Source organism: Panthera leo, chromosome C1, assembly GCF_018350215.1.
Source record: "Panthera leo isolate Ple1 chromosome C1, P.leo_Ple1_pat1.1, whole genome shotgun sequence".
NCBI classification, from domain to species: Eukaryota; Metazoa; Chordata; class Mammalia; order Carnivora; family Felidae; genus Panthera; species Panthera leo.
The window spans coordinates 95,180,868-95,197,241 of NC_056686.1; positions in this window are offsets into that span (position 1 = coordinate 95,180,868).

Sequence of the window (16,374 nt, forward strand, 5' to 3'; positions counted from 1 at the left end):
TAGAGGAGTGTTGAATTAAGGGTCAGTCCACCCTACTTGGTTCTTGCCCCCTCTTCCCAAATTGCCCAAGGATGGATGCCCCATGAACTGCTGGGAAAATTCTTCCCCGGGTACCTGACAGCCTCCATCCTTGACCAGCATTGCCAGGGGGAAATAGAGGCTGTGAATGCCCAGCCTAGCTCATCCTGACCCTGACCACTGGAGATGCCAGGATGAAAGGGCCAGGGACATGGGGAGAGATTAGAAAGGAAGACAAAGGGAGGGGGTCTGAACTGAGAAGAGCACGGCCCGATGGCCGCAATGGGGACAAGGGCCAAGGAATCAGGGCAAACAGAAAGCAACTGTGTGTTTCACTGCAAACGGCCTGCTGGCCTGTGAAGGGTAATAGATGGGAAGTTCCAAGGGGCTGTAATCCAGTCCGACAGAACAGGCCACACAGAACCCACACACCTCTGTGGAGTAGTTTATGCCACATTAACTCTGTGCACTTGGGCCTCCATGTGCAACCATGTGTGTCTTGACATCCGTGTTTTGTGTGAGCAAACAGGGCTAGCCAAACCCACGGGACTGCTGGATGGTTTCACGCATGGGAAATGATGGGAGGTGCCGGGAAGAAGTGCTGACCCCAAAACATCTGGGCCTGCCATGAAGCCTGATGTCCTCCCATTTTAGATTCCTATCCTGCTCTGGTACAGTAACCGGCACCCGACAGATGCTCCGTAAACATTAACTTGAACCCGTCCTTTCAACTGGGTGAGATATCTTGTGTACATATCTGCGTATATACATATCTACATACATACATATGTATGCAGAGATTCTATTAAATGTAAAGTCCAGTACAAATGTTACCTATGTTTTCCATTATCGTTATCCATGTATTCAATACAAATTGAGTGCCCACTGCATTAATTGCTTTCCTTTTTTAACTCGCAGAAGAGGTTGGTGTGAGAGAACAGTAAACAAGCCGGCTGTACGTGCAACAGCCTCGGCCGTGTGGCTGTCAGAGAGGAGGCGAGGTAGGTGGGGCTGTAGAAGGAGCCAGGCTGGCAGCTTGGACTTGACCTCACAGGCATTCAGTAGGGGCCGTGGCCCCTTAAGCACAAGGACAAAGTGGGGAGTTGGCAGTCGGCCTGGCATTGGCATCAGGGAGTCCTCAGGTGGGGGATCTAGTTGGGAGGCAGGTGCCGCTGGTCATGATCACGGTCATTACCTAAACACCCTGCCGCTCTGGAGCACTGGCGGCATAGCACGGAGATCTCCTTATCTCACGGAATCCTCCCAGCAACCTGAGAGATTTATATGCCCCCCTTTTCCAGTAACAAAACCGAGGCTCAGAGCTATGGGGTTGCAGAGGTGCTATGATATGACAACAGGCCTGGAGAGCAGGGATACCTAGCAGGACTCCGCAGCAAGGTTTGAAGCAGACCAGGTGGACGGTGGCTGCCTGAGGCTGTGCAGCTCAAGGGCCCAGAAAATGAGAATATAGTGGGGCTTGTCCGCAAGCTTCGGGCCTCAGGGGCCCCTACCGGAGGACAGACAGGGCCAGTTGCCTTCCCCTAGCAGGAGGAGGCCAACTCCCAGAGTGCACAATGGCTTCCACTGTTGAGTCAGGGCATCCGAGGGGCCCCCGTGTCCAGTGAGGTTGTGATTCAGCAAGAAAGCAAGTCACTTCCTTCCTTGCCAACTGGTAGCAAGGCCATGGGCTGCTCTTCAGCCTGAGGTTCCCCTTGAAGACTGTGTAAGCCCACTCCTATCCTCCTTTCCCGCAACAAATTTCTTGCCACAGACTTTTTATACCATGATGATGAAGGCCAGGTGTGGTGAAAAGACACCTCTGTGCTTCCGGAGAAAGTTCTCTCCCAGCTCATTCTCTCTCTGGCAACATGCCAGCCTTTTACTCACTGGGCCTGGGAAACCAAACATGATATAAAACAAAATAAAATGACACAGCTTCATTATCTGCCGGAGAAAGATGATTAAGCCGGTCTACTTTGTGTCCTGATGGGCTATCTCTGCACTGTGTGTCCAATGTTGCTTTCCTTCTGGATTAGGATGACAGTATGAACTGTCTGTGGGTTAACTGGTTTCTTGGAAAGTTTATTCATTTCTTCCTCTCCCCCTCTGAAGGCATAGAACATTTCACAGAGTCAAAATGCTCAGCTTCTATTTTATGTGTCCAGAACATAACATGCATCAACCAGACATCCTGTCACAGCCAGTGAGCAGTGAGGTGGGATGCCTTCCCCTCCTTCCAGAGCCTTGTTGCCAACACTGTCAGTAGGGCCCCCAACGGGCCGGGTGTGGACGAGCCCCCCTCGGTGGGTCTGCTCCATGGCTTTCCCTTGGCTCCTGGGAGAAGCTGGACAGAGTTAACAGTGAGCTTGTCCTCGCCTTTCCTATCCATATCCCATCCATATCCAACAGTGTCTTAGGGCTTGACAAGACACCACACCCAGGAAGCCACCCTGGATTACCTGCACAATCATTATGATTACAGAGTCGGTGCAAACCCCCTTCTTCTGTCACCGTGCTAACGATAGGCTTCTGACGCCTGATGACTAAAGTCCAGGGCTAGAGAGGAACATGCCTTTTGCTTTCTAAGATCAGAGGTGCTTATATATGTCTCGTTTCTTCTTGGTTTGTTTGCTTGACTATTAAGGTTATTCTTTTCGATTGCTTTTGAGCCATTTGACAGGTGTGTTTTTCTGGCCCCCAACTGTATTGCCAATGCCTCTGAGGCAGAAACCACACCTAATTATCTGCGGTTTCCAAGACCCCATAATATTCTCAGCACTCGCTGGAGTGGCAGATGATTCTAGGAAGCTGGGCAGTGTCAGGTGGGGTGCCAGGCCATGGTTCCAGAGCAGGCTGCTGGGGGCAAATGCGGACCAGGCAGCTCATTTCACCCCCTCATTGCCTCCCTTTGCACATCTGTAAAATGGAGATCATAATGCCAACCTCGTTGGGTCCTTATGAGGATTAAGTACCTGGTAGAGGGACTGGTGTGTGGTAAACACTGAACACATGCCTACGGGGCTCTTGAGATCCTGTAAACACACAGCACCATGCTCCCTTATGCTGGGCCTCTTGCTTCCTTTCTGGATACCCCACATCTGGCTTGGCCAGTGAGGGACAAGGCTGGAGAGGACACACAACAGGCCAAACAGGGTTCCCACCACGGTTTGTACCTTTTGTATCCCTTCCCAGCACCGAGAGGGAACCTCACTCACAGACCTGGAATAAGGCCTGGAGAGATCTAGGACCTCTGATTTGTTCCCAGACTCCCAGCTAAGGCTGGAAAGTCCCCACCCAATGGCTGGTGTTTATATTTCTATTCTTCCCTCCCCTGGGTGCTCCTGAAACGGATCTGTTGTTCTCCCCAAAGCCCACCCCTGCCAGGGCCCCCGAAAGCTTCATCAACTGAAAAGAAAAGAACCATGACTCAGCAATGGGGGCCCTGGAACCTGATTGAAATCCCTGACAGATATTTATTGCAAAAACATCTCTCTTTATATAACAATTTAATCAGGCCGAGGTGTGGTAAGCAGGGAGGCACCCATTAAGCCCGGCTGTTAAGGCAGCCAAATCGTCTCCTGCTGATGGATGTGGCATAGGCATGGCTGGTCGTTAGAAATTAAAGCGGAACCGAAATCCATTTGCTGCCTGGTGGCGTGGAGCACTGTTGTTACAGCTTAACACAAGCCATCTCTTGTGCGCTGTGAGGCCGACACACGGAAAGCCGCCTCCTGCCCCTGCGCCAGCTGTAATTCAGAGAGAGCGTCACTTTCATGTGCTTTCTCCACGGCCACGGACAATTGACCTCAGGGACACTTGATTTTCCTGGAGCCACAGGTTGGAAGAGGCAGGAAGAAGTGGAGAGAGAGGGAGCAGGTGAGGAAGACAGAGACAAGCCTCTTCTGGGGATGAAAGAAAAGACTGTGCCTTTGAAAAAGAAGGCAAGCTCTTCCCACCCCCTGTGCTTGGAATAACTTTCCACTCAATACTGCACAGTGGTCTCCTCTCTTCCATCAAAGCCACCCTAATACTCCTCCTCTGTGTGTTTTTTATGTCATTGTTGTCCTAATGGCAAGGTGATGCCGGCAGAAGGAGAGGGACATGGCTCGGTCGGACCTCGGGAGCAGGCATAGTTCCAGGACTCGGTGGTGTGTGCATCCTGGGCCGGGAACCGGCTCATCCAGCTCGAGGGTAGCGCCTTGGTCTATCCTGATGGATGCCTGTGCCTGGTATAAATGCAGGTGTTCTGGGACTCAGGCTTCACTGTATCCTGAGCACATTCCCTGCCTCGAGAAAATCCAGCGGGTGGCTTATTTTTGTCTTTGTGTCACTAGTCACTGGCATAATGTCGAGCGCTTAGTTGGTGACTACCAAAGGTTTATTTTGTGGCTGAAAGAATGAACAAATGAATCAAGCAGAATTTTCAGGGTTGGTTATTTCCTCTAAGATTCCTCTCTTCTAAGCATCCCTCTTGGGTCCTCCCAAATGCTCAGAGCCTCTAATACACTTAAAATACAATTTGACTGAATTTGCCTGTCTCTCCCCCTCAACACAATCAGATTTATATGTAACTTTATAGAGCAGCCCTATTTCATAAAGGAGGGATAGGCTTTTGCACTTAAGTTCTTGATGGAATCTCAACATTTAGAAGCATAGACAGTATGTCGCCCATCTGTATGTACAGGTTCTGCAGTAGAGAGAGGGAGTGCATGATCCCTCTAGTCCTAAGTGCAGGGGTGCTAACTGGAGGGCAGACTTTTACAGCAATGACCCGATGCCTGGCTTTATCCCTGAGCTGCGGCACGGGGCCAAGAAGCCTCTAGGAGCAAAAGCGAAAACAGAAAGAGAAGGCTGTCAGCACCTCTCTCCCTGCTGGAGAATCAAACGTCCATCCTAAGAGTCTCTTAGGCTAGGATCCACTCATTAAACCAGACGCAACTCTATCATTTGCAAGCAATTCATTAGTCTAAACGGGTCTGAATGTCATCCCCATCTAAGGATTCGTCAGACAATTAATTAGAGCACAAAGCTAGAAGGAAAAAAAAATCCAGTTCACGAGACCAAGTAACAGTCTCATTCGTGATAGTCAACTTTCCTCTAGGTTTCTGAAATGCAGAAGGGGGGTCAATGGTAGTAGGTGCCAATCCGGAGATGTATTGGAGGAGATTTTGCGATGTGCTGGGTTTTGGTTTGCCCACCTGACTGCTTCTCTGCTGTGAGCTGCTCCAAAAGATTCATGGTGCTGAGCCTTGAGTGGTGACTTTGGCTCCCAAGGATCTGAGAGCTGCGTGTTGGAGAAAAACAGACATCAAGCACCACGGCACCAAGAAGAGGCTGGCCCTTGCATACTAGACCCAGGTGGTAAGCAGGGGCAGCCTGGGGCACTTCGAGCCGGAGGATTAGGGGACTCAGGAGGAGATGGCTTTGAGCCAGGTCTCATACTTCTGCAGGCTGCTCCACACCACACAGGAGCCAGAGGGACGGTGGCTGGGGCTGCCAGCTCTGTGTCCAGAGTCAAACCCCCAAGATCATCTCTGCCTTCCTTCCTGGAAGAGCTTGCCCCACACCAAAAGACTCAGCCTTTTGGTTCTCTCTGAAAGGACCACAGCAGGAGGCCCCTGAGGGACTCACAACCGGGAGCATGGAATTATTCTCAGACAATGCGTGATCAACTTACATTTATGATAGGTTGCACACACACACACTCATTGAACTATTTTACTTCCTATCATACTTCATATCACATCTTAAGGTAATGTAGGCCAAAATATGTTTGGTTGTGTTTTTCTCTGGGCTTTTAGAGAGTTGTGTGCCGTAGGGATTTCTAAACTGGTGTAATGTCATTTATCAAAGGCAGGTGAGGTCGGGACATGCTGGAGAAACATCCTTCTACTTTGTCTGTTTTTTTGCTGAGGACCCCCCCCCCCCCCCCCCCCGCCCACCGCAAAGACTGTAGAAGATGTCACCTCCTAGCTTACCTGGTCAGCCTTCACCAGCCCAGTACTGGAGAGTGAGGCCAAAGTACATTTAAAGATGGGTGTATTTAGACATAGCATTAACAGGGTGTTGCTGGCAAAGGGACAGAGGGGAGGGGGTGTTAGTCTGCATCCCCCAAGATTAAAGGCAAGGATTTTGTTAGGGAAAATGTCCACGTGAAAGAAAGTGGTGATGGGGGTGAGTTGGGGAGGCAGGGATTGCTGTCAGATGGTGATGCAAATATGACTCCAGTGAGGGAGAAGGAGGCTGGGGACGGGGGAGTGGACTGCCAAGTGGTCTGGATGGTTTGGCAAAGCCACAGGGGAGTCCTTGAGCCAAAGCTGGCCAAAAGAGGAGTCACCTGTCCCCCAGGAACAGGTCTGCCTCACTGTCTCTGCTGGGCTCAGCCACTAGATGGGGACAACCCAGGGGGGAGGGGGGACATGCCTGGATGCAAAGATGGTTGTAGATTTCAGAGGGCAGTGGCTGGGACCCCGTCAGCCATGCTCCCTGGGGCAGGAGCCTGGGAGGCATGTTCTCAGGGCTTCCGTGAGGCTGGAAATATGCCTGAAGGAGAGGAGACAGAACCCCCAGTAACCCCCTTTCAAGGGGTAGGAAGTCGGCCCTCTGTCCCCTCTTGCTCCCAAATGCCCTTCCAGCATACAGCTTTCAGAGCCCACACTAGTGTTTACTTAACCTTAGGATGGTTTGCTCCATTCAATGAAAGTGCCCTTGGGAGGGGTAGCAGATTAAACCTTTCCAGTTAGTCCTCAAGATTAAATAATCATCTAGATTACTTTCTGATCCCATGAAAGAAAAGAACATAGAAATCTGGGCACGGGAACCAGAAGGGAGAGGTGGGGGCACAGTGTTTCACTTCACGTGCCCCCACCCTGGCAGACCTCCTGGAGGAAGAAGGAGAGATAACAGAGCGGCTGGCTGTTTCCTTCCTTTTCTGAGAGCCCACAGTCCCTCGGCCCCCATTGCCGGTCAGGTCTGCAAGAAAAGGGAGACTCAGACAGCAGATGCATCGATGAAGCCCAGGAGGCTCCGAGCCCCGAGGAAGGAAAGCAAGGCGGCATAGATTGAGCATCTATTCTGCACCACGTTCTCCATATGTGTTTATTCATGTGACATTCAGGGCTAGCCTGTATGGTGCTATTAATATCTGGTTTCTAATAGGCAACCGAAGCTCAAAGAGGTTTGCTCAAGCCCAAACGTGGCAGAACCAGGGTGCAAATGCAGTTCAGTGCAAATACCACATTAGACAGGCAGGGCTCTAGAGGTTGAGGAACCCAGGCCTGCTCTGATGGACGGGTGGGGTGGCTGGTGGGCGGAGCTGGAGAGCTCACATGGAGAAGGCAGGAGGTGGGTGAGTCGTGTTTGGCGGTGGGAGGCTGCTGCTTGGGAGCCTCGTCTCCTATGTCGTGAAGCTGGCAGGTGGGATGTGGGAGACCCCCGCTTTCACGGTGTGTTACCTCCAAGCTAAGCTGATGCTTGCTGGTTGGAAGAAGGAGAGTCCTAACAAGCCCCTTGGAACATTCACACTTTAGGACCTAAATACCTTTAGTGGTTTCCCAGTGCTCTTAGCATGAAATTAACATTTTCAGCCTGGCCAGCATGGCTTCCCGAGTCTGCTCCCTTCTTACTGCTCTTGTATCCTCTCTCAGGACCCTCTGCCTCCCTCCCTGTGCTCCCCTCACATCATCTTCTTGGCTTCTCCACGCGCCACTCCAGCACCTGCTGTTTCCACACGAGACTGTAAGTTGCGTGCAAACGGAGACTGAATAGCAATTGTTGTTGGGTGCCTAAAAAATGCTGCACCCTTAATAGGTGCTCAGTACATACTCACTGAATAAATGGAAAGTGAGATGTGGTGAGGGATGAGGTAGGCACTTCCAGTGAGGGTCAGACACTCCCCTCTCAACTTTCACCTCCAGCAGTGCAAACAATATAAAAAGCCGGATGTGTTATATAACACCTGTCTATGTGAATGGCTGAACTAGTAGGAAAGTAAGAATTCTTCACAGGCCAAAAGCAGTGGGAAAGTCAACATCCTAGGAGGTAAGCAAGAGCCTAAGCCAGAATATCTGCCACACCCTGGGGACTTGAAGCTTCTGTCTTGGGGGCTGCTGAAGCATTCAAGAATCAAGAGATACAGCCCAGGGCTCACCCATGATGGGCAATCTAAAGGAAGATGGCATGAAAGTCAGACCACAGAGGGCTGGATCCTCAGCGAGAGAATGAGCAAAAGACCATTTTGCGGTCTTCCTCCTCCAAACCCATAACTCCAGTCTAACTATGAGAAAAACATCAAACAAATCCCAGTTGAGGAACATCCTACAAAATACCTGATCAGTACTCTTCAAAATAGTTAAGGTCATCAAAAAGGAAAGTCTAAGAAACTGTCACAGCCAAGAGGAGCCTAAGGACACAGGATGACTAAACATAATACAATATTCTGGATGGGAACCCGGGACAGAAAGGGGAAATTAGGTAAAAACTGAAGACAAATGAATAAAGAATGGACTTTAGTTAATAATAATCTATCAATATTGACTCATCAATTTTGACAAATGTACCCACCATACAAATATAAGATGTTAATGGGGGCAACTCAGTACAGCGTACATGAAAACTCTCTGTATTATTTTTGAAACTTTTCTGTAAATATAAAACTACTCTAAAATTTAAAAAAAAAATTTAAATAAAATAAACCCAATATACATAAGGGAAAAGCAAGGAAACTTGTAACTCTTCACTTGATTTTGGGAGGAGAGAGAGAAAGACTGTCTCCTGAGATTCATAGCCATTTATTTAAATTTGTAGTCTAATACCATACTGTCTTGTTGATTACAGCTTTGTAGTAGAGGCTAGAGTCTGGGATTGAGATACCTCTGGCTTTGGTTTTCTTTTTCAACATTACTTTGGCTATTCAGGGTCTTTTGTGGCTCCATACGAATTTTAGGATTGTTTGTTCTAGCTTTGAGAAGAATGCTGGTGCAATTTTGATTGGGATTGCATTGAATGTATAGATGGCTTTGGGTAGTATTGACATTTTAACAATATTTATTCTTCCAATCCATGAGAATGGAATGTTTTTCCATTTCTTTGTGTCTTCTTCAATTTCCTTCATAAGTCTTCTATAGTTTTCAGCATACAGATTTTTTACATCTTTGGTTAGGATTATTCCTAGGTATTTTATGGTTCTTGGTGCAATTGTAAGTGGAATCTATTTCTACAAAGCTGTAATTATCAAGACAGTATGGTATTGGCACAAAAACAGACATATAGACCAATGGAATAGAATAGAGAACCCAGAATTGGACCCACAAATGTATGGCCAGCTAATCTTTGACAAAGCAGGAAAGAGTATCCAATGGAAAAAAGTTTCTTTAGCGAATGGTGCTGGGAGAACTGGACAGCAACATGAAAGGATGAAACTAGTACACAAAAATAAACTCAAAATGGATGAAAGACCGAAATGTGAGACAGGAAACCATCAAAACCCTACAGGAGAAAACAGGCAACAACCTCTTTGACTTCAGCCGCAGCAATTTCTTGCTTGACACATCTCCAAAGGCAAGGGGATTAAAAGCAAAAATGAACTATTGGGACCTCATCAAGATAAAAATCTTCTGGGGGCGCCTGGGTGGCTCAGTTGGTTGAGCATCCGACTTCGGCTCAGGTCATGTTCTCATGGTCCGTGAGTTCGAGCCCTATGTCAGGCTCTGTGCTGACAGCTCAGAGCCTGGAGCCTGCTTCAGATTCTGTGTCTCCCTCTCTCTCTGTCCCTCCCCCACTCATGCTCTGTCTCTCTCTGTCTCAGAAATAAATAAACATTTTTTAAAAATTTTTAAAAAGATAAAGATGTTCTGCACTGCAACAGAAACAATCAACAAAACAAAACTAAAAGGCAACTGATGGGATGGAAAAAGATATTTGCAAATGACATATTGAATAAAGGGTTAGTATCCAAAATCTATAAACAACTTACAACCTCAACACCTGAAAAATAAATAATCCAGTGAATAAATGGACAGAAGACATGAATAGACACTTTTCCAAAGAAGACATCCAGATGGCCAACGGACACAGGAAAAGATGCTCAACGTCACTCATCATCAGGGAAGTAAAAATCAAAACCACATTGAGACACCACTTCACACCAGTCAGAGTGGATAAAATTAACAACTCAGGAAACAACAGATACTGGTGAGGATGTGGAGAAACGGGAACCCTCTTGCACTGCTGGTGGGAATGCAAACTGGTGCAAACGCTCTGGAAAATAGAGTGGAGGTTCCTCAAAAAGTTAAAAATAGAACTACCCTATGAACCAGCAATAGCACTACTGGGAATTGATCCAAAGGATACAGGAATGCTGATTCATAGGGGCACAAGTACCCCAATATTTATAGCAGCACTTTCAACAACAGTCAGTTATGGAAAGAGCCTAAATGTCCATCAACTGACAAATGGATGAAGAAGATGTGGTTTATGTATACAATGGAATACTACTTGGCAATGAGAAAGAATGAAATCCTGCCATTTGCAGTAAGGTGGATGGAACTGGAGGGTATTATGCTAAGTGAAGTAAGTCAGTCAGTGAAAGACAGATATCACATGTTTTCACTCATATGTGGAACTTGAGAAACTTAACAGAAGACCATCAGGGAAAGGAAGGGAAAAAAAATAGTTACAAACACAGAGGGAAGGAGGCAAACCATAAGAGACTCTTAAGTACAGAGAACAAACTGAGGGTTGATGAGGGGCGTGGGAGAGAGGGGAAAATGGGTGATGGGCATTGAGGAGGGCACTTGTTGGGATGAGCACTGGGTGTTGTATGTACGTGATGAATCACAGGAATCTACCCCCAAAACCAAGAGCACACTGTATACACTGTATGTTAGCCAATTTGACAATAAATTATATTTAAATAAATAAATAAATAAGTATCTGTAGTCCAAATTTCCAGGCAGAAAATTCAATTTCAAATGTCATTGGGTTGGTATAGCTCCCCAGTGCCTGGTAGATAACAACAAAAATTTTCTCTGGAAGAATGCAATTTCACCTGAAACCTCAGAATTTCTCCAGATAGGGAACATGAAGTTATCATCAAAAATTATAAAACACATATGGAAACAAAGCACTATGAGCAAAATCCAGCAGAAGTAACAGATAGTGGAATCAGAACCCCAAATACTTCAGACATTAGCATTACTGGACATGGGATATAAAATAAGTGTGTTTAATGTGTTACATATGTTTAATATATTCTAAAAAGCTCAAAAATAATGAGCAAAAAATAAAAGACTATAACAAATGACCAAGCATGTTTGAAAAGAAAACAAATAGAACTTCAACAAAAAATACAATTTAAGCTAAAAACTCAATGGACAGCTAAATAATAGATTCAACACAGATGCAGGAGGAATTGGCAAACTGAAAGATATGGATACGGCCAAAGATACAGATTGATTTCAAACGTTGTTAAAGATAGATTTAGAATGTAGTCTTGAGAAACCAAGAGACAAACAGTAAGAAATAAAGGTGGAGACATGAAAGTCAGGGTAAGAGATTGTAAATTTACCTAATTGACTGGAATAAAAAAACAGGGACGAGGCAAGGGTGAAAGAGTTAATGGCTATGGGTTTTTCTAGAATTGTTAAAGGACACCAAACCTCAGTTCCAGGAGTTGCAACAAATGCCAAGCAGAATGTATAAAATGAAATCCTCACTTACGCAAAGTAGTGTGAATCTGCAAAGCACCAAAGACAGACAGACCAAGAGAGAGAGAGAGAGACAGAGAGACAGAGAGACAGAGAGAGAGAGCACCAAATCAGAAATAGGAAAACCAATCCGTGAAGACAGATAGGCTAACAGCACTTACCTTTGGAGACGTGGGTAATGATCAAGGAAGCCTTCTAGAGTGCTTATAAGGTTTCATTTTCACTTTAAACATCCGAGTGATAATTACATGAGTGTATCACTTTGTAAAAATTCAGCAGGCTGTACATTTATGATTCATGCACTCTAAAGTAAAAAATATGCTATCCTTTAATTTTTAAAACTCACATTTAAAGGAATGGTACTTAGACTAGGAGCTGGCTTTTCAACAGCAACAGCAACAGCCAGAAAATAGCTGAATAAAATATCGTCAATGTCCCAAGAGAATAACTTGAATTCCATCCCCAGTGAAACCATCTTCTGAAAATGAGGGTGAAATAGCCACATTTTCGGATAAATGACCCTCACTAACAGAAGTTCTAAAGAATGTACATTAGACAGGAGGAAAATGATTCCAGATGGAATGTCTAAGGCAAAAAAAGAACGTGAAATACTATTTTGGAAATATGTGGATAAATCCAAATAAACATGGACTGAATAAAGCAAGAGTGGTAACAATGTCTACGTTGTAAGGTTACAGACAGCTATAAATCAAAATACTAGACAAAAATAGTGTATTAGATGGAAAAGGGGAGATGAAATGTAAAGCATTCTAAGGCTCTTACATGTTGGGGGAGGAAGATAAAGATATGGATTGATTTCAAACGTTGTTAAATCTGCAATGTTAAAATATCTAGGGCAGCCACTAAAGGAATAAATATATAAAACATATTTTTCAAACTACTAAAGGAAAAAATGGAAGAATAATAATATTTAAAAAGTACTTTCAGCAAGAAAAGAGCAAAGAGAAGACAGCAAGAAAAGAAAAAAAAATGAGAAACAGAAAAAGTGGGACAAATAGAAAGTACAAAGTAAAATGGTAGAAATCTAAATATATCAGCAGTCACAATAAATATAAATTGATAAACTCTCCAGTTAAAAGATTGCCAGACCACAGTTTTTAAATCCAAGTAAATTGTGTTTATAAGGACACAAATATTGAGAGTAAAAACATGAAAACATGAAAAAAGATGTACCCAGTAAGTAGTAACCTTAAGAAAGCTGGGTAGTTATATTAATGTCAAGTTAAGTGAATTGCAGAGCAAAGCATTCACTAGATATAAAGAGGATTACTACACAATGGTAGCTTCAAATCACTGGGAAGATATAAGAATTCTAAACTTGTTTACATTTGAAAGCATAGCCTCAAAATCTAAGTAATGTCTAGGGTATCCCTATAAATAGCACACATATAAGACGTAATTTTCAAAGTTACGGGGAAAAATGAAAGAATAATAATGTAAAAAGTACTTCAATCTAGTGATGGACACGTGCCATTATCTGTTAGTCCAAACCCCTCTAAAGTACAACACCAAGAGTGAACTTTTACATAAACTATGGACTTTGGGGGATTATGTGTCAATGTAGGTTAATTGGTTATAACAAATATACCACTCTAGTGGGGGATGTTGATGGGGGAGGCTATGCACGTATGGGGGCTGAGGGTATGTGGGAAATCCCTATACCTTCCCCTCAGTTTTGCTGTGAACTTTAAACTTCTCTAAAAAAGGTAAAGTTTTAATCTAAATAAATAAATGATAAAAGACAAAAATAGCACATGTACCTAAAAAATCAATGTAAAAAACAAAACCCACAAGGATAGAGTAGCAGGGAAAATAAATAGCACTTTAATCAATCCAAAAAATGGCAAGAAACATGAAAAAAATGAGAAACAGAAAAAGAGAAAGCACAGAATAAAATGGTGGAAATAAATCTAAATACATTGACAAACACAATAAATATAAAGCTTGATGAAATTGCTAGAAGATGTTGACAAATTCATCATGAATTGTGAGATTTCAACATACTTCCCTAGGGTAATTGATATATCCAGCAAACAACATGATTAGTAAGGCTGGAAAAGCACAACTAAAAGACTGATCTAATTCGTTTCTAGGCCATAAAGCAAGTCTCAAGAAAGATTAGGGTTTTTTTTTAAGTTTATCTACTTTGAGAGACAGAGACGGTGCAAGTGAGGTAGGGCAGAGAGAGTGAGGAGAGAGAGAATCCCATGTAGCTCTGTCCTCACAGCATGGACTCGACACAAGGTCTCGAACCCTCGAAACTGGGAGATCATGACCTGAGCCAAAACCAAGAGCCAGATGCTCAACTGACTGAACCACCCAGGCACTCCTCAAGAAGTACTAGTTTTATTTGGAAACTGAAAACACATTTCTAAGCAACTAAAAATAAAAATCATAATAAAAATAGAAATTTAGAAGAGATTGATAATAATAATACTACATATCAAACCTTGTAGGATGCAGCTAATGTAGTAACCAGAGTAGAGTGTATAGCTTTGAAACTTATGTTAGAGAAGAAAAATATGTTGAAAATAAATTATGCCTCTAACTTAAGATCTGAGAAAAGAACATTAGAACACACACACACACACACACACACACACACACAGGAGAAGGAAAATCATGATTCCAAATATTTTCCCATAATAGGGAATTGGCATCTGATAAGTCATCTCAAAGTCACTGATTTCCTCCCCGAGAGCTTTTCTTGAGAGTTCACTACTCCACACCAATGCAGTATGAATTTGTGTGGCCCTTTGCAGTATTCCAAGAGGACTCAGAGCTATTGACTCTGCAGTGGGCAGACATCAGTGCCTGGAGAGGAAGGTGCCTGGTACACCCTCAGCCCTCTGACCCTAGTTGGGCTGAAGCAGTTACAGATGTGGCAGCTGACCATTTACTGCATCTTTTTCTGTGGCTGCACAAGTCTGGCTAATCCTCTGGGGTCCAGAAGTATTTAATATACCTTCAGGCACTTGGGCCAAAGCAAGAAAAAAACCCAGCATTTCTTGAGTCTCTTCACTCTCAGTGGGTTTTGCTGTTGGTTTTTGTTGTGGTGGTTGTTTTGGCTTAAAAACAAAAAACCAAAAAAACATGTAGCAGAAAAAGCAAGGAAAATGAGGAAGAAGTCACCATCCAAAATGGGTGTGAGTATAGACATTAAACAGAGAACTTCTTTGGAAGCCCAAGGTCAGTAATGACCCATTTGAACTCTCTGAGGAGACCATTTGTCAGAGAGAGGAAAGTAAATTCCGCCCAAGAGAAAGAAAATGGAAATCCAAATTCCAAGGCCAAGAGCCTTGCAGTTTATATTGACTGGAAAGAAGAGAATTGTTCTCCCCAGGGGCAGGCCCAGCAGGTGGCATCCTGGTCAGAACCAGCAAATATGCCCTCCCCTCCCTCTGCAGGGAATCATCCCCACCACCCCCCACCTTTGCACTCATTCCAGTTACAAGCCCCTGCAGAATTCATTAAAGTATTTTAAAACCAGTGGAGAAAACTTAGTCCATATGTTTGGACAAGCCATGCACGCACAACCAAGAAATAAATAAATTAAATTGGGGGTGGGGGGAAGGAAAGAACAAAACAACAAAATTAACTAAGCTTTGAGCGAGTGTCTAATAAACTTGACATTTTTAACAGGCACGTTGAAATTTCCCCCATGTGCTGGTGACAACGATAATAATTGAATGCATAAGAGATAAAAATCTATTAAAAATAGTGACAGCAGCAAAAGCTGTTGAGAGTTTTAAAATTCAGATTTCTGTTTTAAATTCAAGGTCTGTGGCCTCTCCTCACTTAGCTTAGTTGATGAGGCTATGGAGGGAGCTCTGGCCCTTTGATGGAAAAAGCCCATCAAACTGGGGCCACAGGGCCCACAAGTGTCAGGATTCCTTACAGCAGTCCCTTTTAACTTTTGGGGTGCCCTTGCTGTAGGAAAAGTCCTCTGTTCATGAGGCCCAGAAGCAGTCGCACAGAGCTTTCTGGTTGTGGCCTAGTGGACACACTCTCTTCTCTTGCCCCCACCCCCCCCCCCCACCCACCTCACTCTAGGACTTGAAGGATATAGAAAGTTCTTTTTGTCAGTGAATGGATGGATGGATGGATGGATGAGCGGGTGGATGCATTTATTAAATGTATCTGAACTTAAGAGTTCAGACACCCAGACTCTAGTTCCATCTTTGCCATAGGAATGTTCTATGAGCACAAATCACTTTATCTCTGTGGGCCTTCATTTCTTCACATGAAAAACAACAGATAGTTTCTTATGATCCCAGGAGATCCCCCTCCCCAACAGTCTCCCAGGATAGAGGGGAAGCCAGCTGACTGTGCTGAGTTACAGGTAATACCACACAGAGACAAAAAAACAAACAAGCTGATTTAGAGATGGGCTCACCTGACCTGGTTGTTCTATATGGCTTCCCAATTTGAGGTGGGTTCATCAAGGACTTTCTTTTTGATCTCACTGTGTACCCAGTCTTCTCATATCTACTCCCTGCTATACCTCGGTGCTTCCTTGCTCATTCTTTTCCTATATCCTTTAGTTATTCTGCCCCAGCTGTTCCTACTATAAGCTGCATTTTCCCAAATTATGATTTCTTCCTCTGGTAAAGTAATTGAACTCATAAGG